The sequence below is a fragment of the Triplophysa rosa genome, linkage group LG24, assembly GCF_024868665.1.
Source record: "Triplophysa rosa linkage group LG24, Trosa_1v2, whole genome shotgun sequence".
NCBI classification, from domain to species: Eukaryota; Metazoa; Chordata; class Actinopteri; order Cypriniformes; family Nemacheilidae; genus Triplophysa; species Triplophysa rosa.
Genome location: NC_079913.1, coordinates 10,273,871 through 10,298,146, shown reverse-complemented (window position 1 = coordinate 10,298,146; position 24,276 = coordinate 10,273,871). Strand labels below are relative to the sequence as shown.

The 24,276-nt window shown below is 39.0% G+C and overlaps 1 protein-coding gene across 5 annotated transcripts in view; it reads right to left on the bottom strand.

The window, feature by feature from the left end:
• syt1a (synaptotagmin Ia) overlaps positions 1 to 24,276 on the bottom strand; it is a 166,238-nt gene that overhangs the window by 54,576 nt on the left and 87,386 nt on the right. The window contains exon 1 of one of the 5 annotated variants that reach the window (XM_057323825.1): positions 17,334 to 17,509. The exons of the other annotated variants lie outside the window; for them this stretch is intronic. The gene's annotated coding sequence lies outside the window, so the exon portion shown is untranslated. Of the gene's footprint in view, positions 1 to 17,333; positions 17,510 to 24,276 lie in introns of those variants that run through there. 5 annotated transcript variants of the gene reach the window in all.

The following is a 24,276-nucleotide window of genomic DNA, read 5'->3' as shown; positions in this document are numbered from 1 at the left end:
GTCATGTTGTAAAGACATTGTGAGGACCAATGGCTTTGGATTCATTAAAACCAAATCTCGTATTGACGTGTCTGTATTATATTTAAATATATCCATATGCAAAAAGGTTTTGGAGATGTATGTGACCTAACTTACGTGTGACCTAACTTATTGGCTATACTGACTATATTGCTATTTACAGTTAGTACAGACTGGGCCATTTTCTTACCGTACTCTTCTAAATGAATGAATCATCATAATAAAAGAATTAATGTCCACTTAATGAAAATTTGTTTACCCTTTAGTTTAGGATAAACAATTCAACAAACAATAGTTCAGTTTATCCATTTAGTTAAGCTGTGTTCTTTTATCGGAGCAAGCTCTTGATGTCAGGATAAATCATATAATCACACGATTTGATCCAGAAGGTCTAAAACTCTAAAAGGATAAAAGCTTAATATACAATAGGAATGGAAAGGCAAAGGAATAAACAGAATGTATAGAGACCAGAGAGCGTCGGAACCGTGCTTCAGCCAGGGCGCTTCGGCAAAACCGCCCCCGTATTTGATCATGTTTATTGTCTGAAACCATTTGCAGCTGATAACCCTTGACTTAACAAGCTGTTAGTCAGCCCAAGAGGGAGCTGAGAGAAATCAGCCATGCTTTAAAATGGCTCCTTCAATTCGTATATGCATCCTCGACAGATCACTCTAATTGCAAATGAATGATTACTTTCAAATAACACGAGGAAAGTGCACTACCACGTTACAATGTCAAATATGCATACTGAAATTAATAATAAAAATCTCTTGCTCTAGATGAACTGTATCTGGGTTTCTTGCATTTAAAGAACCATTGACTATGCAATAGTATGTTCACAATTGTTCCGTCGTATTGCATCGGCATGATTGTGATATCTGCGACCAATCGTAGCGCTCTGGCTCGCGTGTTACAGTTTAATTGGCACTTTGAATGGAAAGGCCAAATCTAAAGTTTTGTCACTCAAATCAATTGGCCATGGTCCTTCCTTTATAGAAAATTTTAGCAGCTCAAGCAAATTGAATTTGCTTTGCTTCTGTTGTAATTTACTTTATGACAACAGAACAACTCCAAGCTGGACCGATGTCTCGCAATCAACGCTAGAAAAAGAAATGATTGCATACCAATGTCAGAGAGGGTGTCGCTCAGAGAAAGGTAGTTATTAGCCGTGCAGCTTATTCGTGCACGCTCTCCATAATAGTCAAAATGGAAATTTCTATTATGGGCGGCGAAACGGGATAAGCAGCGCAAAATTGAAAAATCAACTCAATAGCTCCAGAAGTGTTTTCAGGAGAGGGTGGTCTAAATCTGCATACTAATAGGCAAGTATTTCCAGGAGGGTATAGCTTCTATTCGCTCGCCGCGGGAGAAGGGAACACGGGACCAGAGATGATCACTTCTCCCAACACACTCACCGCAGTTTTTTTAAAGCCTAGCGCTGTCCGGGGCCCTTTGAAGACTACTGCGCGGACGAAGTATTAACAGAATTGTTCCCAGCAACAGAGAATGGAAGGTAAGAACAGAGCAGGCTACTTTGAAAGGACTTTGACTCCTGTTTGTGCAGACGAGAGCATTAAACACAGTGTGGAAAGCTGTGCAAGTGTGTATATGGCAAAAAAGTTTTTGGAGCTTTTGACATATTACAGATTTTCATGTCCTTGTTTGGAAGTACTAGTGTACTGTAGTTGGTTACCTTGGAGACAACGATGTCAATGAAGAAGTGGTCAAAAAAGGACAAACCCAACCCTTAGGTTGTAAATGAAACCATGCTGGGTTGTTTCAAACCATTGTTGGGTCAAATATAGTAAACCATTTGTTGGGTTAATTTAACCCAATGGCTGGGCTCGTCCCTTTTTGACCCAATGCTGAAAAATAACCCAGCACTTTTTTAGAATGTGCTTGATATAAAATAGGACGCATTAAAATTTGAGAAAAAAGTTAAGGTGAATCACTAAATACCTTATTTCAATGGCTGTATTTCGTCATTTGCACAAGGAGTCAGCCATTGGATTTAAAATCCTACACAATGTTATCAAATACATTTCTAGAAAAAATAAAAAGTTCTTCTTGTTCAATGCAGGACACTGTTAGCTGACAAACTAAAACCAGTGAACACTGAGAACATTAAAAAATCAAGAGTTTATTCCCTAAAAGTCACAGGGCCAAAAGTGCCCATATTTGAAGAAGAGTTTTTTTATTTTTGTTTTATAGTTTTTAGTTTGATAAATTTATGAAATAGCTTTTTATTTTTAATATGTTTAGCTTTCTTGTCGATTTCTTTTTAATCTTTAACTGTTTTGTTCACGTGTCTGTCATTTTCTTTATTATTTTGTAATATCGCAATATAGGTTACACTTATTTGATTTGATCTATTCAGACCTGAATATTATTTGATTTCAATACAGAAATGTTTAATAGTTTCAGTTAACGATACTAACCCTGATTTGAGCTTTTATTTTTGTATGTTTAGCTTTCTTGTTGATTTCATTTTAATCTTTAGCTGTTACATGTGTCTGTCATTTTTTATTATTTTTTTTAATATTGAAATATAGGTTACATTTATTTTTTATTTGATCTATTCAGGCCTGTGTTTTATTTTTAATATTTTTAAATATTTTTAATAAAACTGATTTGAAGAAATACCCACATGTCCTTAAGAGCTAGTAATGGAATGAGTTCAAACGCATGTATAATTCACTGACATCTGTAAGGTGTGAATGTAGTCAGCTGCATTTGTCACCCGTGGAGTGGGTGTCTGCATAGCCCCAAAAATAGACCTATCTCAACAAGGAGCAATCTGCCATTTCAAGTCCCCATGTGCCTGCAAGCTTGTCAGTCTTGCTTCCATCAGTGTGCATCTGTGTCACGCTGTGACATGTCGCATCTTTTACTCATGCCACCAAAGTCCACCAGCCATGCCGATCTCGCAATCAGCAGCTCTAAAGCATTTGCACCCCACCCCCTCAGATGTATTGTTTGTATTCCCTACATCACAAATTCATGAATCCTGCTCTAGATGTCACCACCGCCATCTCTCTAGACATGTTCACATGATACACCAGTCTATGTAAATATCAATCCTACTTCGGAGGTCCACGATGAGAGCTCTGCACTGACCTTGTCACAACCTTCTAGTCCGGCTGGCTGGTGCAGACGTTTGCTTGGTGCAAGAACCTGGAGTGGTCAGCTCATCGGAACTCAGGTGCTGACAGTTTGCATAAACACACTGTGAAAAGCTCCCTGACCTGAAGGCCATGGACAAGCTCAGCAAAAAAGGAAAACAACAGTGCAACGGAAATGAGCTGTATATTTCGCAGCTGTCGCCAGGGCTGGACGACTCACACGCCAGTGTATTGTGGCACCTGAGTGAAAGAAACACTTTGAGAGGTCAAGTGGAACTCCTCTTTTTCTTTATTAAAATAGCTTAAGGGCAACAAGCGCACTAAATAACCGAGTTATGTTCCAAAATGAATGAACAAATGTTACAGCAATTTATGTCACAGCTCTCTCATGTTGTAACAACAAAATCCTATCGAGGCTTATTAAAACGTGTCTCAAAACACATGCTAATAGATGTCACTGATAACAAACATGGTGTGACTTGTTTTAAAGCCCTAAGGTTCAGTATGCACAAAAATGGCAACCTTAAAGGGATAGTTCACCAAAAAATATCATGTATTCATCATTTATTCACCCTCATGTTGTTCAAAACCTGTATATGATTCTTCCTTTTTGCAAAACAAAAGAAGATATTTTTTTACAAATGTCTGTAGTTTTGTGTCCATACAACAGAACACTGTAAAAAATCCAACTTGCAAAATGTTCTCCCTACAAAGATAAATAAGTAACTTGAACATAAAATGTTTAGTTCAAAGAGTCGAATTATTGTTTTGCATATATTAAACAAAATTAGTCTAAACATGTTTCTAACAAAGATTCTTTTGTTGACTGGACTTAGATTCTCAAGTTTTTGGCCAAAATGTGTCAGAAAGTTTGCTCAACTTGCAAAACTGGCAAGAGTTTGAAAGTTCAATGTATATTCAATTCAGTTTTTTTTTATTTGTTTTTCTTTTAAATATTAGTGTTTTAGTTCTTGCTGGCTTAATTTATGCTTTAATATTGTTGTTACTGTTAGTTATCTGTTGTGTTTAGAGTTTTTTAATGAATGATGGTTTTCGATTGTCACAATGGTTGAGATTTATGTGTTCAATGTTGAGGTGCATGACACAATTGCACAACTGGTATAAATGCATTCAACACAAACTATTTAAACAGTTGATCAAAGTTTTGGTCTGTCTGAGGGAGAAAACACAATTGCAGTAAAAGATGAATCAATTAGTTTTCTTTTAAATGATCAATCTATATTCTCTATTTATGTTCAGCCAACAAAAAATATTTTGTTCTGTTGTCCATTAGGTAAACTTGACTATACTGTGACAACTGATGACTTAAACATATTTTTTTAAGTTGGGTGGACTTTAGTCTCTGTTTGTTGAGTTAACTCAAAAACGTGCTTGTGATAGGTTGCCTTATTATTTTAAGTTGACTCAATAATTTGTTTTACAGTGAGAAGTCAATGGGGTGCGGTGTTGTTTGGTTACCAACGTCCTTTAAAATATTTGTTTATTTGTGTTCTGCAGAAAAAAGTAATTCAGGTTTGCATTAAAATGAGTTTTAATGAACATGAGGGCAAGTAAATGCTGACAAAATTATCTTTTATGGCCTCTTTAAACATTTTACTTTTCAAATCTCATGAATCTATTCCAATAGCTCCAACAGAATGCATTATGATAACTACGCCTTCTCCCCCCTGGGTCATCCCGAGGTGTAAACCTGTGTAAATTCCACTCAGTAACATCCTCTATTTGCTCTTGAGACACAGACCAGTGTGTTTACTGGTGTAATCGAAATTTGAAATGGAGGCTATTTGTGGACGGTCAATGCAGAGGTATTGCAGGGGAGGGTGCGTGCTAACGCACACAACGCTGTTTGGCTCTCATACACAAAACAGAAAGTAATCACTCCTCATCTAGTAAATCCCATAATTATGCACATGGACACTAATTTCCCAGCAGGGAGAACACAGTGTGTCTGGCTCATCCCTCTCTCTCTCTCTCTTTTCCTGTTATCTTACTGTTTATTTACTACACTAGAACGATCACAGGACATCTGCAAACAAACTATATAATATAGGCCTAGCTTGTTTAACAAGTATGCTAGCTGTAGTGATTCAGGGAATGTTTGAGGTTGTGTTATGGGATTTCTAATAATTCTATAGTATGAATGGCTGCAAAATGTTATGATGCCTCTGTATGCAATATTTTAATATCATGTGTACATGTGTATCTAATGCTTCAAAATAATATTTATACACAAACTCTAAAAAAAGCTCACTATGAATTATTTTTCATGTAATAAGATGTATTGCTTTAAAATAGTCCCACAAAATTCAAAATGTACTATTTCACCCAATAGATTAACATAATATTACAATAACCTAATAATACATTTAATCTTTAAAACCTATCTTTCTATTAAAGAAATAACTGTTGAGCAGTTTTTTTACTACTTTTTTATGCCTTTCTTGTAAAGCAGTAAATTCAACAATTAATATTAATAAATGTAACAATAATAAATATAACAATAACTACATTTTAGCATTAGAAATACTACTGTGACTAAAGAGCTTACACATACTGGTGGATTAATCATTACAGAAACATTTAAAAAATATTTTGAAGAAATATATAGCCTATATTATTTTGCTTATTTATTTATGCTCAAATTTCAAATCTCAGATATGCCCCCCATTGACTCCCATAGTAGGAAAAATTACTTTATACTTTTTTTTTGTTCTGTTGAACATAAAAGAAGACATTTTGAAGAATGTAAAGCAAATCGTTCTGGGGCACTTTTGACCACCATTGTATTTTTTCCTACTATGGTAGTCAATGGGGGCAAAATCTGTCTGGTTATAAGCATTCTTTCAAATATCTTTCTCTGTGTTCACCAGAACAAACAAATTTATATAGATTTGGAACAACTCGAAGGTGAGTAAATGATGACAGAATTTTCATTTTTGGGTGAAGTATCCCTTTAACATAGTGTAAATAAACATGATGTGTAAATAAACCAATAAACATGGTTTAAAGAATAACCCCACAGTATTTCAGTGCACCCGGCAGCTTGTGGTTTGCGATACAGTGACCTCTCCACTAGGGATGGGTATCGTTAAGATTTCAACGGTATTACTACTCTTACCGATACTGCTTATCGGTCAGGTACTTTAATGGTTTTCTTATCGGTGCTTTTGGATATATTTTTTTATAAAAAAATAAGACCAAAAATAAAGAATTTATGAATAGAATAACACTGCTTTATTTTCTGCAATGTAAAATAAATTGTATTCAGCGCGGACCAGCAGTATTAAAAGAAGTGGGTTGGTTCATCATAGACGCCTGCAACATTTTTTTTTTGAAATATTTAAATGTGTATTTTAATGGACAGATTTTTATGTTTGTCCTATGTATGTAAGTAAAGCGACGAATTATTAAGCTCTCAATGTTATCAAATAGGCCTATTATTTGGGCTGATTTATTTATTATTATATAAACGAGTAGAAAATGTGTTGTGTCACATCATATAATCCAATTGAAATTAGATACACACGAATAGATAGAGGTTGCGCGCATGTCTCATCCGTTGTGGAAGACGAGCCACGACTCCAGAGTATGACTCTGCTTGAAAGAGACAAGCCGTGCGTGTTTGTGATGTTATAACAGCTCATCCGTTTAGTTTTTGGGATGCCATGATTGAGTAGACGCGCAGCGCGTTTCTCCAGTACCGAAAGCAGAACCGATAAGGGCGGAGCTTATCGATGCTCCGGTCTTTCATAATTTAGCCCCGGGGATCTTTTAATACTGGGTTTCGGTACCCATCCCTACTCTCCACACTTCAAGTCACAGGTCCTCTGCTATGCTCCGCCTGATCCTATTTTGAATGGCTCTTTCCAATAATAAGATCATTTGTCTTGTGCCGGAGGTAGCGGCGGTTAGGTGTCATATAGCCCTGAAGATGAATGTGACAGATACAAGCTACACTTTGCTGGAAATGTCCTGCTGGGCACCGAGAGCGTTCTCTCTTCTCGGCACCAAATCAGCATGCATTTGCGGCTAAAAGAGCTTCTAAAAAGCAATAACGTCATATTTCACATAGAGGGGATGGAATGAAACAGCAGAAATGCTATGAATATAGCCAGAAGGCTGCAGCTCCACCCTGGCTGGCTCATTTCTATGGAGAAAAGACAGGATCATACTGAATAAATGATTGCTTCAGTGCTCATGATGCTGCTAGGACGCTGCCCTCCTGTCGTGTAATGACACATGGCAAGCCAAATGTTTCAGATTTTGGAGGGCATGTTCGCTGCCATCAAATCATTCTGTTGAGGAAACTGTAGCAACATTAGATTCGATTAGGTAGCTTGTGGGCTTCCTCAAACAAAACATGATCTAATTCGTTTTGAAAGCACGTCCTTCTTCCATTAAGGCATGAATGTTCTCCGCTGGAAATTGAGCTTGTCTGCTCAGCATCAGGGTGGAGAATTGCAAGAAGAATGAGTGTGTATTTATAGATTTTCTACATCAGTGCTACATCAATGACACTTTCCTCCTCCTAACGTAGACCTATAAATAAAACGAGGCTGCACTGCCTTTATAGGTCAGCACAACTACAAAGTGCATCTTTTCTCCCCCGCGTGTGTGTGTTTGTCTGTAGTCTACGAGTGAAATTCCTTGGGGTGAATCAATACGCAATTCCAAGCATCAACTAGTAACCGGTTACCACAATCTTGTGCAGATATTGTTGTTGCCATGGCAACACAAGATCTTCATTGTAAAGACCACAAATATAGGAAAACGCGTGCACATTCATAATTCTCGTTGTGATGAGTTTAATAAATAAGTTTGCTATGCGCGACTCCCCAGGCACGATAAAGGCAGATAAAGTGACACGTTGTTAAAAAGAAGCGAAAAGTGGTGATTCTGAAGTGTCGAATCATTCACACAGAAAAACAAGATCTGTAAACAACAAAATGAGATATGCCAGTAGCGGCGCTGGCAGCAGGATGCCCACCCTAAACGAAGAGGAGAAGCTCTAACGGAGAAGGGATGTAGAATTCCGACAGCAAGAGAGAGACAGGAATAGAAAAGTCCCTGAAACGGATAAATGAAGCACGAGTTTCAGTCATGGGGGGGGAAGTACATGACCATCTGTGTACCGCCATTAAACACTTATATTTCCTTTTCTCTTCTTCGTTGCTACCCTCCTTACTTCCCTACTTCTGTCCTTCTTCCCTTCCCATGATTTATTACGATAACTGAGCACTTGAGGTGAGGATTTGGAATGAGTTTTTTTCTTATTTTGACGTAAGTATTGCTAATAGTATTAGCATTTACATTAAAAGTCGCGATATATTAAAAAATAATAATCTGACATTTTAAAACCAAAAAGATAATTAACTCAATTTTGCGTACACATTCATATGCAGGATATCACACATTATAACTCCAGGTTTGACCTGTCTGGACGGCTGAAGAGCGCACAAGCTCTAGCGGTGACTCGTGTTTATTAGTTCCTCTTTCCTGATTGGGCGTTCCAATACTCCCTGTCCGCCCTGCGTCGTGTGCAGTGAAACGTGACGTCAGGTCACTTCCCCCTTCCATCCGCCTGCTTGCTCAACTGTGCAGCCTGCAGCCTCATGTCTCCCAGCATGCTTCAGTGACCATAAATACACACATGTGGCTAAACAAATCTCAATGGGCTACAGAGGTAAAAACGAACACGATTGTTTATTTATTAGTTTCACAATACTGGTATGCCAAATTAATTCTATATCACACTGCAATGTAAAACATTTCTTGGAAAAAATTGAGAAAAAAACTTTTCTTCTCATTCTCTCTCTCTGTATATCTATATATATATAGAGAGAGATTTTTAGAACATCATTGACTTGATTGCAAGATCGCAAATCTTGATTGTTTCATAAAATCCCACATTTACAATGATAAAATTACCATAATACAGCCTTGCATTGCTTATTCATTTGCTAGTAAAGAATAAACGAGAGTCATTTCAAACGCTATGCTCAATGCCTTTGAAACGTGTAAATCAATGCTGACTGATTGTACGTGTGGTGTATGAAACACTTTTCTAGAAGTGATCCAATATAATTTAAGCCTGAGTAGCCATTGTCCTCAACCTCCAGATCACCTCAGATACGCAGCTGCGTGCATAGCCTTGGGCAATCGGGGATGTGGGGGGTGGCTCAGAGTTGCATGATGCCATGGAATTAATTTGGGATCCATGATTGGGCCCTGTGACAAAAAAGTGCCACATTTACTGGCAAGGTGAAATGGTAAACCATATTATGTAAAATAACAACGGACATAAACACAAAGTAGCTCTGGACTTCTGTCATGGACGTTCATATATATAAACAGTATTTTCTTTCAATATTCAGTGCTTTTGACTATTTGTAAGATGCAATGCCTAGACGGACCCTATTAATAATGCATCTGCAGTGTGCTTAGCTAAATGGCAGATTTCTGTGACTGTTATGAGCGCAACCATGCATGCGTGTCCCAAATAGGCTGCATTATGCATAGTACACAGAACGGGACGCCTGCAGCACTAATGCACATTTCTGTCAAGGGCTCCATTAAAAGGTAAGGCTGGGCACTCATCTGTGCCAGTTCAGCCCAAGGTTTTTCACAGTATATACTGTATTATTGTGCTGCTATACACGCCCCTCGTACTTTCATTATCATTGACCACGCTGCTGCCTCTTTTCTCGCTGGGCAAAACCAGAGATTGCAGAATGGGTAGGTGGGTAACATTAGCCACTATCTCATCCTGTCTGTGCCTGGCACTCCCAGTGCATTCTGGGTAATTCATTTCTCCCAGGGCTTTATCATCTCAGTGGACTAGTGAATGATTTACACTGACAGTCATGCCAAACAAAGACTCAACATTACGAGCGGTGGTTAACACAGGCTGTGTTTAAAAAAAAAACCTCAAAAGTACTGAGCAAATAACCAGAATAACAGATTTCAGAAAATATGTATACTCAAGTAAACAAGTATATTAAAAAAATCACTCAAAATAAATAGTGCTGGCATTTATATACAGTACAATGCGGGACCAGAAATGCATCTAAATAATAAAAGCCCATGACGAATCCATTCGAAGCTGCAGTTTCTTTTGTTATCTTTTCAGATCCAAAAGGGCTCCGGGGCAGATCCAGAGCTTCAGGAGCAACTCACCCTGCCGGTAAGAGCTAAATGAGTGAGAACACTGGCTCTGAGCGAGCTGATTTTATCAAACTGACGTTGTGGCTGAAGTTTTTTAGGAACAAAGCGGCACCTGAAAATCAGCCCCCACTCGGCAGGTGAAGGTGGCAGAGTGTATGAATAATGTATGAAATTTATCAACAGCCGTTAATTATGGTGCGATGAGAGAAAAAGATAGGAGAGAGAGAGGTGTAGGGTTGTGTTTTTTTCCTCATTTACTCATCTCTTTTTCCTCATATTTAAGAGACGGCGGATGCCGAGGTCTTTAGAGAGGTGAAAAGGATCTGATTGCTTTTGAATTTAACATTGACACCTGCCAAGCGACTTCATAACCAATTCATAAACGTCCAGCGTAAGCCTTTCTTAAATGCTTTAGGGTCATTATGCATGCGTCCTTGCATTAAAATAGCTAGATGGATCAAATAAACAAAACTGGACATACGGCAGGTTTATAAGCATATAACTCCCATTTACATTTACTAATTGTTAGTTTTACGGTATAAAACGACAAACACTATCAAGATATTAGGTTAAGCTATACTGTATATGAAGGGGTGTATTTTTAGGTGCTTATTCCTAATCCCCATTTACATATTTCTATGAGATCAGGCAGGAACCCCTTTTAATGTCTCCTAGGTTTTGGGCTTCGTCATGTCTGTTAGGGACAAAGCAGTGTGAAAAAGTGCTTTCAGGCATCAAGGTGTGGGATACGGGTAAAAAAGGCACATTACAATGACCAAATGAGTCCAACTGTAGACCAACAGCGAAAAAAGGAAACGCAAGAATGAATCCTCTGTGAACATCCAGTTTTCAGGAAAAATGATCAAACCCTTACTTTTCCTCCAACTCGTAATTTGCATTTAATGTTTTATTTCAATTGTTAAGATCCGTCCGTCAATGCAAAAGCAAACCTAAAAGCTGTTGTCTTTTTGAATGTTACATCTAATGTCTTCTTTTTGAAAACTGGTCAACAGAAGATAAGATGGAAAATAGGTTACTCTGCAAACATATATTCAGGAAATGCCTTTTAATGTGATCCACACCGGACCCGGGCGATCATTTGACTGATAAGGCCACGCAAATGGCTGGCTTACAGCCGTAATTACTCTCCGCTCTCGCATAATCTTTCTCCCCAGCAAACATGTCAACGTCGGCAAGCAGAAGCATGCTAGTGAGCAGAGGAAGGAAAAGGAGAACATTTAGAGATAAGAAGGGCTCCTTTCCCAACATCGATGTAGTCATGACTCTTAAGATTTCAATCCATCACCGGCCTCTTAAGAAAGCACTCCCTTGCCTTTAATTAAGGCACATAGGAAGGTGGATCTTTACTTATTTGACATGCGACAACTGACCCATTGCAAATGCACAAGCTATAAAAGCTATCGGACACCGAAGGGTCTTGCGACTGGAAAGTCATTAATGTTATTTAGAGGCTGGGAGGTACTTATTTGAAGGACTCGTCTACTGCGTAGAACAGAGCGAGAGACTCAGCTCAGTGTCATATACTGTATATGACATGTAATCATTTATTTAGGAGAGAGTTTGATAAAATAACCGAGTCAATACTGAATAATTAACCTTTGCCACATGTGATGTAAATGCATAACTTACGGCATTACAAATGTGGAAAAACAACGCATTACATTTATAACAATGCATAAATTAATCTGCTGACGTAGGATGAGATGTCTTGCATACTTAAGGCGTTATTTTTAAAATCCAATTAACGGATGCAGATGGTAACAATGCATAGCACCAAATATCACGTCCAATGTCACACATATTTTTGTTTGACGATTAACAATGTGCAACATAGGCTCTGTTTGCAAAAACATACTAATGCTGTATGTAAACTGTGCAAAGTATGCATTCTTTGAATTGATAGTAAAAAAACAGCAACAACCACCTAAACCAACAACGCAGCAGATTACTGTAGGCAACTTCAATATAGATTAATGCCTTTTGTTTCACTCACTCAAAAAAGTGAATACTATACTACAGTATAGTAGGCTACTATACTATGTACTACGGAACAGTTTTTACCTAAAAAAAACATCTTTTATTTTTAAATTTACAGACGACAATAAATATTTTTAGTTGTTTAAAGCACATATGACCGGTACTTGGTATATTTGTAGAGAAGAAAAAGTAAAAAAAAAACAAGCCAGTCTCCATGTGCTCACAGTCAGTGCCCTGTTTGCATGCTCCATTGCAAAAAACAACAGCTGGAGCAAAAGACAAATAAATAATTCATTTCCTTCCAACGTTTCTCCCTTTATCTCTGTTCTTCACTCCTGCTTTTCGGTCTCATCTGTTCGAAGCATCGACTGCTCCACCTGTGCAGCATACTGTATCCACTGAACACGCACCTGGACCTTACGACAGACATTCTCCCCTTTGCCAGAGAGCAGTCGCTAAAATAGTCAACCGATTGTGTAAGATACAATCCAGTGTCACTTGCCTTTGAATCCTCACTGTGGACTGTGTTGGTCAAGTCCTGCAGAGCTCCTCCAGTAAGTGAGGTCAAAATGGATGGCTGGATTGTGGATAACACATAAAGAATTAGACTCCCTCAGGGGAGAGAAAACTGACCTCAGTTTTATCCAGCTCGCAAACAGCGGATAGCGGAGAGCAAATGACTCGTCGAACAAACGGATGGTTGCGTTTTCTTCGTGGTAGTGCGGCTGAGAGCAAACGTATCTGATGGCGCGGGGGCCATGTTATTAACAGCCTGCTGCAACGCACTTAACTCATGCCCATTTAATTATGCTAATGTACACAAGCAAATGACCGTGGTCCGCAACACTATGCTGTCTCAATTAGGTGACGGGTTAGTTTTAGAGACGGGGCCAGATTACAACAGTACAACCGAACGGAATTTGACCTGTGATTATTGTCACTAGACATCAGCGGGGGCGGGTTGACATGCAGACGGAGCAAAGAGTTTGCGTGCGTAGCATGCATCGGTCCCACGTGTGGGAGACTGGGAACGTGCATCTTCACATGTTATGTTTACTGTTTAAAAGCAGTGGCTGAAATCAGTCCAGCATTGCTGCTTTTTGCAGCTATTCCCACAATAATACACCGCCTACTGCAAGTGCAGCTTTTGAGGGGTTCAAGGTATTTAATTGTGAAAGGTCAGATACTGTATGAATCAGCCACTGTCATGTGCCAATTCCTCTATTTTTCATTTCGAAGCTCTTTATGAGCAGTGTTTGGCTCAAGCAGAGCAGTTCTGGGCAATGTGAATCAAACTCCACAACATGAAATTATCAAATAATTGGAACTCAACATGCAATAAAATATTGCTGCCGTCATTTACACATTCGTGGAAAGTTTAAACTGTGTGATAAATCTGAATCACTGCTCTAGATTATTGCTTGGCTTTCATGTCTAGCACGTATTTGGTAATGTAAAAAATTAGATATTAAAATCAATAGGGTGAATTGACAGAGGCTTGGTGAGTAATATATCATATTCAGTACAACCCAGGCCGGATTAATTCCATCGATTCTGCCCGTGAAATACACCATGCTGGCTTAAAAGAGACAGAAAGCAGTTTAGCTCCATGTGCACAGCAAATTTAACATACACGGGAGCATTTCATTATTTAGCATGTCTCACACATATGCATGACTAACACGATTTAGCTAACATGCTAAATATATGCTCTACTGTACATGGACGCCATGGATATTTTAATCCTGTTCTGGCACGACACAGGAAAATATAGAATAGTGCAGAAAAATAAATAAGGTAAGAGCGGAAGAGTATATACTGAGTATAAGCTCGTTGACACTGTGATGAAAGCAGCCGACTCATTCCAAGCGCTGAAGCACGTCGCTGTCCGGTGCTGAAAGTCAAAGCCTCCCATAACAACCGAGGCAGGTGACGCTGTCCAAATGCAAGAGGTGCTGAAAGCTTGCATGTTGTGTTGAAGAGTGTGGACTCTCCGTGGGCGGTTGCAAGGCTCGCTTGTCGAGAGCTGTCAACGGTCTCCTCGGCACCTGATGGGCCGTTCACACATGAAGTGTTCCTGCGTTTCATCTGCTCCAATTTGAAATTGACTGAATCTATGTGCACGCGGTCAGATGGACCTCTTTGCCAGCTGCACCGTGTCTCGCTGTTTATCTTGCGCTATTACCACTGTACTTGTAAAATGACATGTCAAGGAAAAAAGAAACTTAAGAGATGCTTCTAATATTGGTAAGACTCCAAAAGTGGTTCTGGTTTGAATCTTGCCCATAATTTATACAGAATTTCTTCAGAATCTTAAAGCATTTTTAGTTTCCTTATGATTTATTAATCCGTGAGAATTGGTTCCAAATTATATACAATATTTCAGTATGAAACCTGTACACATTTTTGACTAGAGTGTAATTCCGTTGTGATTTTCACATTTTCTTCATTTTCAGCGCTGTAAAACATATCCTTGAACAAACAGTATTGTGCTCCAATATGGCCATCTGCAAAGCAGATATTTTTTCTCTGTACTTATTTATTTATACAGTATTAGGATTTATGGCACGAAACAGCTGCTCGGTAAGCATATATACACTAAAGCAGACAATCATACAGCCAATTTTTGACAGCAGCATAAACCTGTTAGACAATCCAAATCCACAACAGCGAAAGATAGATAGAGAGACAGTCAGTCTAAGGGAGATTAAAGAGAGGAGATTGCGAGTGCAGAATCCCACATCGCTGATCACGTGACCTTAATTCCTCTCTGTCATCTCTTCCTGTGGAGTGTAAGAGAGACGACCAATCCCAAAGCTCAGCTCGCGAGGACTAGGAGAAACAGCAATAACGTAAAGAAAAGGGTAAAACACTCCTAAACACGTGCATCCATCATTATTAAGTGTATGTGCATCTGAAAGCAATAATTTACACCAGATTTATGCCATATTTAGTTTCAGCACGGTGCTTTTTAAGTGTGCAAAAAATCGTTTGTCCTTGCCAAATGTCACAACTCAATGTCATTGATTTGTTCAGACAATGATGTAACCACACATGTCGAGCAGGGGGTGGACCAAATAAAATAATTTAAGAATCAACCATTAAAAAACACACTGGTCGACAATCTAAATATCGTCTATTGTCGCTTTACATTGGTGTTTGATTTTATTCAACGTTCCCTTATTAACCTAATTTGAAAATGGGCGCTTTCTTGTCGTCTTTGAATTCTGTATGAATGTTTATAAATTACGTGACCATTAGGAAAACAAAAACAGATGTATCAATCCAACCTTTGCCAGCTTCACTCATTAGTTATTGATGTTGTGTGAGATCTGGTGCCACAGCTGGATACACACACACACACACACACACACACACACACACACACACACACACGCACACACGCACACACGCACACGCGCACACACACACACACACACACACACACACACACACACACACACACACACACACACACACACACACACACACGCACGCAGATTGTTTATTTCTGCGTTCATTGACAATGGACTCGATTCAAAACAGTCTCCATGGTACTGGACCATACAAGAGGGTGAGCAGTTTAAACTCCTACGGCGCTATTAACAGCCAATAGCCATACAGAAATGTGCGTCTCTGAAATAAGCTTAATGGGAAAATTCAAACAAACAACATCTCATTGTTCATTCTGTACCACTCTGACCTCTGTGAAAGTACAAATTAATATTTAAAAGCAGGGAATGTGACAGCCGTCTGGGGAAATAGAAAAGGAATTGAACTCACATTGAAGTTTGCTTTGATTAGACAAATCTATTCTAAAAGAGGATGAGAGGTGGATGGCCAGTATTGGCTTTCTGAGAATTATTGCAGACAGGACAATGGAATAAAATGGAGCGAAGTTGTTTGAAGCTCCGCAATAAGCCATTCTTCCCCTCTTTCATGTTTCCAAATGATGGAACAACTCTGCATGTTAACCACAATCCAGCAGCCCCTTTGTTCCCTTTATAAATCACAGGCTAATGGAACAGAGGGTTTTTACGTGAACAGCGGGGCTGAAAATAGTGAAATTGGAAGAGAGCCATAAATTTGGTGTGGGTTTACATTACGGAAACAAGAGATATAGGGAGGAAATATAATTGTGCGAAAGTAATATATCATGTGACAACATGCAGAGAGACTAAAAATAAAACACCTGACGACTCATAGTGCCTTGGTGTTTGAGGGGTTATTAACTACAGTAGCAAGGATGCTACTCGCTTCATCCGCTGGTAAGATAATCAGTAGGAATGAGGTACGAGAGCTGTGAGTGTAGGGGGGTGGCACGGGGGGAAGGGGGTGTAGGTTCTCATCACAAAGCCCATAACACAGTCCACATTTCTGTGCGTGTACAGCATCCAGTCTTAATTTTGAGACGGACGATACTCTGTCCTCTCAAACGCGCCATGTAAACAACGGTCTAAGAAAGCCAGAGGAAGGTTAAAAAACATACCCCGTTTGCCCTCAAGCTGATAGTTTTTAGGAACTAAAAAGTAGAGTAAAAATAAGCAATTTGGAGAGAGAGAGAGAGATAGAGAATGACCTCTCTTTTGCCAGTGTAAGTAAGAGCGGCTGTACATGGCCGGTACACAACTTAAGTTATTCCTCTTGGAATAAGGCAGTCACGAGCCAGTGGTGGTGGGTAGCAGTATCTATCTTACACTCCTCTAAGTGAGTGCTATTATGGACTGTTTTTACTCAGCAATTAAAATGCAAAGCCTTTCTCTGAGCACACACATGGCTGTGCATACACCCCCACAAATACATAAATAGAAGAAAAGCCAATTGCACGCTGTATACCGTTATCTACACAACATTATCAACAGATCCAACACCAATCTGTACAACCTACAGTGAGACCTGCAAACCCTCATTATTAACATAAAATCTCTTGAAACAGTTGAGTACAGTTGGCTAGGGAGGGGTTACAGGTAAGCAACTGTTCTCAGTACAGTGGAAGTCATGGGTCCCTACCTGGCGGTCTGAAGTCACTCCTGGGTTTTTGCTCAGAGCAGGACAAGGAAATCAAGAGCTGGATGCTGAAATAGAATCGAGTTGATCCAGCCGAAATACAGATGCCCTTATGCACACGCTCTCTCTCTTACACACATAAGCATCCACGAGTGACACACGGCACTGAATCCCTCCCTCTCTCTCTCTCTCTGAGCCTTGTTCTACTCTTTTTCCCGCCCACCTACCCCAACACCCTCCCTTTCCCATCTTTTTTCACACACACACGCACACACACACACACACTGTCATTCTCTCCCGTCACACATGCGCACACACTGATCCTCTCTCACTCTCTCTCAATCGCTGTGACACATGCACTCTTTTGTACATACATTCAGCCATGCTCTGTATCTTTACTCAACAAACATGTCCATCCTCTGCTTTTGCATTTCACAGACAGGGAAGAGCACGCACAAACACCCATTTTTTACGTAACTAAGGTTAAGACCAGAACGGAATTCCGGCTTACAATTGACTGAACACTGGGAAGCATTCATTGTATGCAAATGTAACATTTAGCCTTAATAACAGTATAAGGCATGTTTGTAACTTTTGAGTTAAATTTAGGAAGGAGTCATGCACGGTGCATTGCGGGATACAGTATTCCAGAATGGAATAGCAGGTTATGCTTAATTGAAAACTGAAAGTATTGCTCACTTTTATTTTAAAGCATTTCTTAAAGCATGATTTTCCATAGTCAGGTAAGTGCCAATTTCAGAATGGTCACGTCCGTAACCCTTCTCCATCTGTTAAGTATGCTTCAGGTTTGTGCATTTACATTTTTCTGGAATCCTAAAATGCATGTCGTCTCTCAAAAATGTTTTGTCTTATTCGTCACATCGATAACGCATTTTTATTTCCCATTCTCACATTATCAACAGGGGTTTAGTCAAATATAAACAGATGGTTCAATACACAAATTCTGAGAGTTTATGTCACATCCGTAATGCTGGAATTGCCCTTTACAATAAACGCTGAACACGTCACGTGACCTCAATACATTCTCAATTCTCAACAATAGCATGTGTTACGTTGTATTCTGCATATTTTAACAAATGTAATTCCTTAACTGGGTATTCCATCTATACAGAAATTTTGCACAATGTACATATACTGTACTACTCGCTCACTACTCCAACCCCCTTTGCTCTTTCACATTCCGGGGTGGGATAAGCATAATTACACTATGTATTATTATATACAAGGGCTAATATTACTAGGAGTGTATGGGAGCTTTTATACCTATAACGTGCAATTACAACAACACGTTGTGAATGAACAGCGCCCTTTGGCTGCCACATTTCCCTGCTCTTTCTCTCTCTCTCTATACATTAGATGCAGCCCACGTCCCCTTCAGGAGTCAGTCAAGGGCATTCCCTGAGAAAGTGTATGCAAATGCACTGTGAGCCCGGAGCAGCAGCATGGCCACTCCCCTGGTGCAGATGCTCAGCGCGGGAGGGGTGGGTGGTGGGTCATGGGGGGCCGACCAGTGGCCTAAAGGGAGTACAGCCACAACAATAAACACAGCTTGAGCTCAGCTCACTGACAAAGCAATTTAGTACAGCATTAATGCTAATAATGAGTTTTTAAACAGAGTCATTTTCTAAATCAGCTGATTTGTATACTTGTTGGCTTGATTTTGGGTGCTATTATGGGTATCGTGCTTTTTGGCATCTCTGAGTGGGGGAGACTGATTTGAATGATCCACAAGGTCATGCCGTTTGGTAAGAAACACTCGGCAGCTGCACGTCTGCAAATGCGGATAAGGAAAGGGGGCGGAGTTATGCGGTCTGAATGCGATCTTGCTTTGCTCACTTTACACACTTCAGAGCACTAAGGTTAGATGTGCGAAGTATCGGGATCGCTCCCTTTGTGCGCTCTCAGGCTCCAGCTCTCTCTCTCTCTTTGTTTCTCTCTTCCTCCTGACCTCATTTTCTTGCCGTCTCTTGTTCACGCACTGTCTAATACCTCGCTCACGCTGTGACGGTTCATTTTTCTATAGTGCGTGTGTGCTGCAGGCAGCAATATGTTCAATCTGACAGTTTACATTAGCAAAAGCCTATAAGCAATAGAATAAGCTGTTGGCCATTAATGACATCCACTCAGACAGCTGCTGAACACACACACACATACAGGTCAGGTTTCTCTTTTCATGTGCATACTCACAAAATCGTGCAAAATTAGAACACGACCTATAGGACAACCTTGTAATTAGAGGAAACGTGACAATTAAGGACTGAGGAGTCTGGAATCAGGTACTTGCACAAAGCTATTGTATGGCTATAGACCTGTAATATAACGCATAAGTCATATGGACTGATTATATGATGCTGTCTTGTCCATATAGGATGTCGATAACACAGTAACATTAAATCTCATTGATCGTTGCATGTCTCATGACTAGTTGTTGTGTTATTCGTCATAAGACACGCAAGAGCCAATGAGATTCTACGTTTTCATTCTATGTTATCAATGTCCAGGTTTTCACCACAATGATAGGCCAGATGTCAATATTTGTTAGATAAAATAAATCCCTTCTCCATTTCTTGGATATTACTGCATCTGTTTTGTACATTTTAATTCAGGAATCCTTTCAAGCGTGTTGTCTCTCAAAAACATGTGTCTTTTTTTGTCACATCCATGACAGACATTTTTCCTTCTTTTAAAAATACATGCATAAAACTGATATTTTTCTGATGTCTGGACTCTATCATCAGGGGTTTAGTAAATATAAAAAGATGGTTCAATATATTGGTAATAAATACATTCTTGAGAACCTTTCATATTTCAAGTTTTGACTGAAAATGTCACACCCATAACGCTGAATTTTTGTTCTCTTTTAAAATAGAAAACTTGTGCATAGACTGATAGTTTGTTTGAATTCATATATTATGTCACCATATGAAAACATTTTCATATAAAATGATTCATGTTCAACTAAAGAAAGGAAGAAGAGATTTTCATATTTGGGTTTCATATTCCTTTAAATACTATCCCATGACCAGGCTAACACCGAATCTGCGTGTTCCACAGAAAGCTCCAAAGATTTCGGCAGAATGCAGACACCTGGCATTTAATGTTCCCCACAATCCCCCGCACCTTATGTGTTTGTTTATTAAATATTATGTCTAATTTAATTATACTTTCAGCTGTCAATAAGACTATAGCACTATGACCTCCGATTAAATCCATTCCTCTGAATTCTGCAAATTCTGTCTGGGACTGCCGATGTTTCAGAACCCTGTAAATGAAACAATAAAAAGCATGGAATGACGTGTAACTGTGTTGAATCAATGCAAAGCAGACCAATGGAGAATTTGAGTATATTCTCCAAGGTTTGTTATATACAGCACAAATACAGCATCCCTCTTGGGAGAGCCATCTTTAAATATACGCTTAAGTTTGTACGATGAAGTGTAAGAGATAATATTGATGGAACAGGAAGTGTGTGCTTACACAGGCAACCAGGCAGGAAATCAAACCCAGTGCAAACAGAGTCAAAGCTTAATGATTACCCACGTTAAGCCGCCTGCTCTAAACAACAAAGCTTTACAGGGGGACGTGTCTTTTGCTTTTTATTTAATCAGACGTGTGTTGAATCTCCTACGGTGTGACATGACTGCATGTCTTGTAGGGTAGGAAGATACCGGTTTATACTCCGCTTCCTGACGGGGAAAATTGAGATTCAGCCAACTGGCGCAGGAGAAGATGCGAGGATGACAGCAACCCGCGTGCATGTTTGCCACATAAATGTAAGCGTATTGATCGAGGGTGGGGGACATTTCACATCTGAAGCCGTCATTATCTCATGCCACACTGGGCTTATCTGCCATATCTCTTCAGCTCACGGGGCTGAATATGATGGATCATTCAAAGGCTAAAACAAAAGAGAAACATTATCAAATCTTGCACATCACTAGCTGGCAAGGACCAGGCAGGATCCCTTGTTTGATCATTTGTTGCGCTTTTGGCAGCTTACACAGAGCATAATACTGCCCTCTTGGGGACAACAGTTCTAAATAAACCGAATAAATGACCTTTGAACCAGACTTAAACAATGAGAAGGTGTCCGTTTCACAAGAAGCCTTCCAATCTGTGATGTGAGGTCAGATAGTTCTTGGCTGACTGATTGATTGAGGCTATCTCAACTTTTAAGGTATAATGGCTCAGTTCCCATGGGTGCATCTGTTCCCATAGCAATGGCCTGTATACACAATAAACTCTCAGCAATGTTGTGGCTGTAATGATCTGTAATCCTAATCATTAGTTAGTCGGGGCCTAATATTTCAGTATAGTGTGAAAATGCTATTTATTTTGTAAAACAAAGATTTTAGTTGTGGTCAAGCTACCGATTGCAGCATCATTGGTGACAATTTAAACTGAACAAATGCCTTTATATAATAGTTCAATCGAGGCTACTGAAGTATAATAAATGAATAAATGTAGCTTAGAACTGGTGAAATTCACTGTCTTTCACTAAAAATAGTAATACCATAAAGTTGCAACAGACAGATCAGTCACACCTGTATTTAGCTATTTTAAGATTACCATCATCGATAATGTTGGATGTATATATCTTTTTCATTGTATTATATTATAATATAATGTTGGGTTAAAAAGGGACGAACCCAACCATTGGGTTGTAAATGAACATATGCTGGGTTGTTTCAACCCAAAATGCTGGACTGTTTTAACCGATTGTTGGGTAACAATATATAAAAAACATATAAAAAAATTTGCAAGGTCCGTCCTTTTTGACCCAATGCTGGGTTGAAAACAACCCAGCTTTTTCTAGAGTGTACATTTATAAGAAGACAATTGCTCATTTAATTCAACCAATATTTTAACCAATTAAGTTGAATATATATGACCACCCCACTTTTTAATTGAAAGTATTAAAGTTACAATATATAACATTTTAGTATCACGCAATCAAAGTATCGCAAGAATGATTCAAAAGCAGTATTGTAAAGTCACTTACACGATACGCCATAATCATTCAGTAAAATGGTATTATCATCTGATACCACCACTGTAGTAGAGACTATTACAGCACTTATTTTATAAACTTTCCTTGTTCCCAACTTACCATCAATGCAATTTCTTATAGGAGAGCTACTTTGACATCAGCTCATTTTCTCTGCGATTGCCAGTGCTCGGCATGGTAAACAGATTTGAAAAAATGGCATAGAGAAGAGTACTTAATACAATAATCTCAAATGTGCAGTGGAGGGTCTGCTTTAGCGCAGAAAAATAAATGAAGAATGGAGCTCTCAGCTGCCACCCACAATAATGAGGTAAAACAGGAACACACAGCTCACTTACACCTGCTAACCACAATGAGTGCCAACTCAGTAACTCTTCTTATATTAGAAAGAGAAAGAAATGAAGAAAGAGAATGGTGCTAGATAAAACAACACAACATTGAAAGTCAAACGTAGTCTGACTAGTCAACCTAATCATAACAAACCCGCACAAAAAAGTTCAGTAAATCTAATGTTCTGTTTTTCTTCACTTATTCAAAGTGTATACACATGAGTATAGGAACCATCAGATTAATATCAGCTTGTCTGATGATGTAGGCCTATTTTCAGAGAATACGTGATAAGTAAAGTGCTGTAAGTGTTGCTAGCAAAGTCATTGGGCAAGCAGGAATGGTTTGGGTCATTGAATGCTCACTATAATTGCAGATTTAGGACATGCACTTTTATAGCACTTGCCGGTAAAATTCCCAAGCCGCAAATGAACGGGCTGAGTTTAGACTTTACATAGAGAATGCACATGCTTCTAAAGCGCAATGACCTATTTCTTACAAAAATAGCAAATATTTGTAAAGTTCATTAACGTGGACGTTGGCGCAACTTAATTAACTCGGACCCCCGTATGTTTTTGTGATATACACACAAATGACCACTTAGCGTTCGATCAATGCCAAAGCAAACGGCTGGCAAAAGCTACTGCCTGGCCTTAAAGCTGTTCTATTTCCAAACAATGACCCTAGAAAAAAGGAAACTTTTTAATCAAAAGGGGATCATAAAGGTGGGGGTTTGGGGTGAGTAGGAAACGTAGAACTTTCTAAATGTTATACTAATTGAATCAGATGCTAGACCTCTGCATGCATCCATCTTCAAGAAAACCATTCACTATTGAAATGCTATTCAAAACAAACAATATCGCCCTGCCCTTTACAGAACCTTACCTACCCTTGAATATAAATACCACAAACAGGAGTGTCTCCTTGAAAAATAACGCTCCTTAAAAGTGTGTCTCTAACTAGAGAAAGTCCAGGGCTGAGAAAAATGTATTGAGAAAGAGTGTGCACATGGAAAGGAGAGAAGGAAAGGTCTTGATCAAAGCATGTCTCCTGAACAAGAGGGGGCTCTCAGCCAAACAAAAGGTCAAGGGTACTTAAAGCTGTGAAAACTATACATGCACCCATTGAACATCATTAATGCGAGTGCTGCTGTTTTCATTCTTTGCCTATTCTCAACTTTTATATGCTACAGAATATTTGAGTTTGTAACCCAATACACCCAAATAAGACCTCAGTGGCAATGGAGCCTTTTAAAAGATGCCCTTTAAATTAGGGATGCACCGATATGTAAATTTTGGCCGATAACCCATAATTCTTTAACATTGGAAGCCGATAACTGATATATTGGCCGATATACAGCATCTAAATATTAATATAAAATTCCCTAAGACTGAAACAAAAGGCAAAAAGTGGACAACTGCTTTTATTTGAAAACATTCTCCGTGGAAAACAAGGTAACCATTAGTTCTCTTTTTCCCCCAGAAAATCATGTACCAAGCCTACTTTAAACTAGTTAACTATTCTTTAACCTTCTTTAAACAAATTATAGATGTTCTTCCAGAAAAATGTTTTCAGTAGCCACATGTCTAA